The following is a 3,468-nucleotide window of genomic DNA, read 5'->3' on the forward strand; positions in this document are numbered from 1 at the left end:
TGCTGTTTCACATCGTGTTTCAAATTACAAAAAATTTCTATCACCATTAAAGAGGCGCTCTCCTTGATTTTGTTTCACGATAAAAATGAATGCAATTACGTGATAATTCGTCGTTGCCGCATATAAACTGCCGCATAGTCAATCGCGTTTCTTCACAGAAACTTCGAAAAAAACTTGTCGACGGATTGCTACTTGCCACAACGAGAATGTTATACACGTACGATGTACAAGTCCTGATTTTGTAAAAGCAGCAAAACATGTTACATCTAGAATAATAAAAGTGATATATATGAGGTTTTATAAAAGCTATCCCGTTTCCGAAGAGCAACTGTTTCTTATCCGATATATACCCGACCTACCACACGTCTTTCATCTTCTTTACGTCATAGCCACTAGAAAATTTTCTGACGCGCACAGCAGGTTTGTAACTACTACCGAAGTTTCTCGGGAAAAGTAGTAAAATGTCTTGGGGATTCTTTGGCAGCATGTGGCCCCAGAGAGAGTGCTGTACCTAAACTGACCTTTCGCTTGAATTTTATTTTATTTTGATTTAAAATCATTCTTTCATATACAGATGCGAAACTTGTATACAATATGAAAACGAATGAAGACGAAATTTAATTTCTCTTTCCTAAGAATTCCTAATTCATTATTCTAAAATAATTGTATATTTGATTATAAATTTCAAGTTAATAATTTTCTATGTCAATAATTTTTAATTTTGTTTCTCTCAGGTTTTCTTGGACTTAAACGTAGACAAAAAAGACAAAAAAAAAAGATTAAATCGAGATTCACAAGTACAGCAAGAAAACGCCATTTTTAAATGATATAAAAATCTCTGATATCTCTGGTATCTCTGGTAAAGAAAAGGATAAAACTACAAGCCTTCAACTGTCAAAAGATCCAGATGAGTAATGCTGTTCAGAAATATTTATCAAGCTTTTAAGCGATACGTTATATAAAATAGAAAACACACGTTTAACACTTCAGTGCTCGGTTATAAACCTGTGCTGCAAAGATCTAAATGATTTATTTCAGAAGGAGATTCCAAGTGGTTTATTTCAGTGAAAGCAAAAGTTTGTCCTTAATTGAATAAAAATAAATAATTTAAAAAAATTTTTTAAATTTTATTTAAATGTTAAAAGTAGTCAATGCATTCTAATTTTATTTTATGTTTAGTAGATATGCGCTGATATCGCAAAGAGTCACAATATTTTATTTAATGTATAAAACTGCCTTGTTTACGGGCTACTAAAAATCCTAATCTCTATTCATGACAGTCACATATGCGATCTCCTTTATATTTCCGTGTTTCTTCTAGTCTTCATGACCAGTATTATGTATGTTACGAGCAGTAAATCTGCACGTATCATACGAATTTTCTAGAGAAGGACTGTTGGTTTTGCGGAAGCGCTATTGTAAATCTCATACTGTTCTACAGTTCAGGACGAATCCTAGAGGTTTTATAAAGCGTAAAACGAGTATTTGAGTTTTCCACTGACTATTATTTCTTGAACAACGTTTACCGATTACGATTATCCGGAAGTGACGGACTTTTCGATTTTTCTTTTTGTGCTCAATGTTAATTAATACCCCAGTCAAGTTTTTTAAACTTGGTGCTCTTTTAGAGTCAATCACGAAATTAGAAATTTTACTTACATGTTTCTTACCGTTACACCCTGATTAATAATGAAAATTGCTATAAACTGAAATATCATACCTTAATTATATCGTAACATGCAAATTTGGCACGGTAGTTTGCTTAAAAATGGAATTCTTTGATCGCCCAGATCGCGAACATTTCCGCCTTCCATTCACATCCCGTTAATAGCTTGAAATTGCCACCATACTTGAAATTGCATACACGTCGCCAGTTTAAATCCCGGATGTTAGTGGCGTAGTGACGGTACCCGGTCGATCTTCTATAATCGAGCTGTTTTTATTCCACCCAGCCATTGATTGTGTGCCACCCTTTTCTTCCATCCATCCGCCGATCGACACCTATCACGCGACCCTCTTCCGTTCCTGATCCTACCTAATCGAGAAGGCGTGCGTCATTCTTGAGGAACGATGCCTATTTGTAAGGGTGTGGCACCCGGTGTACGTACCATCGACTCATTGAGTTTCTGGGCGCGGTGAGAACTTGAATGAACACCCTTAACTTCGCCCTCCAGCGTAGCGATCTTTATGTAAATTAGTGTTTGTTAAACATGCACGAGATTGCCGCATATATATATATATATATGTGTGTATACATATACGTTTCTGTTCAGATTATACTCAGATCATACTAATGAGACGAATTTTTTTGCGGTACAAAACATAGAGGTCTTTCCTTCAAATATCTGAGAATTTGATGGAAAAATTCTAGTCGAAGTTTTACATAAATTCTACACTCTAAATTTCTTACAGTAAAATCTTACTTCAAGAAAGTGAAAATACAACCACCCTTGAAAAAAAAAAAATATTTTTACTTCTTGAAAGAGACTTGAAAGAAAAGGAGTGAGATTTCTAAAAAGAATGAAATCTCATTTTTCTTTAGAGTGAGATCTCATTCCTTTAAAGTAAAAATTTACTCTAAAAAGAGTGAAAATTGTTATTCTTTTTCAAGAAGTGAAATATTTTCACTTTTTTTTCAAGAGTGATTGTATTTTCCCTTTCTTGGAGTAAGATTTCACTGCAAGAAATTTAGAGTGTAGTAGAATCCTTATATATTTTAGTTATACATAAATGCGCGAATAATTTTCTGTTTGACGATGACAACTAAGATGTTTTCTCATTTATTTAGAATATTAAGAATATTTGCGTTATTATTATCTATTTTGGCTCAAATTTAAGGCGCATGGCACGTTAATAAGCTAAATTCGTGCAAGAGTCTCTTAATATCCGAGAAAAAATGATATCAAGAGAGGAAAATTATAATCTAGAAGTCGGATCTTGCGCTTGCAAGAAGACGAGAGGATGAGATTCTTACAGGATCTTCGATACATTAGAACTTCAAAGCTTCGGAAAATAGACCGAAGCAAGAGTAAGTAGCTTGAAGAAATAATTCATCGGTGGGATTTAAAAAGAAAAAAAAAGCGACCTAGTTTCACCTTTCACGAAGATTACGACCCTTTCAATCTTTCTATTACGAGTCGAGGGACAGACACATAAGTAAGGAAAACAAAGGAGAACATTTTTGTTCTCTCACGTAGAAGGTCTGTCTTTCTCATAATCACGATGACACTACACGGCGACACGCAGGTCTCGTTAAGAGTTATCTGAATTTACTGGCTTTTTGTGGCACAATATAAGAAGAAGAAGGTGAAAGAAAGAGAGAGAGAGAGGGGGGGAGGGGGAGGAGAGGGAGAGGTCTTTTCTCTAAATATTCGAGAATTCGATGGATTCTCGAAAGCAGCTGTTCAACAGCTATAAGTAGCTGCGACCTTTCGAGGCTGCGGAATATCGAAAGTTCGCCAAGTTCAT

This window comes from Atta colombica, unplaced genomic scaffold (assembly GCF_001594045.1).
Source record: "Atta colombica isolate Treedump-2 unplaced genomic scaffold, Acol1.0 scaffold189, whole genome shotgun sequence".
NCBI classification, from domain to species: Eukaryota; Metazoa; Arthropoda; class Insecta; order Hymenoptera; family Formicidae; genus Atta; species Atta colombica.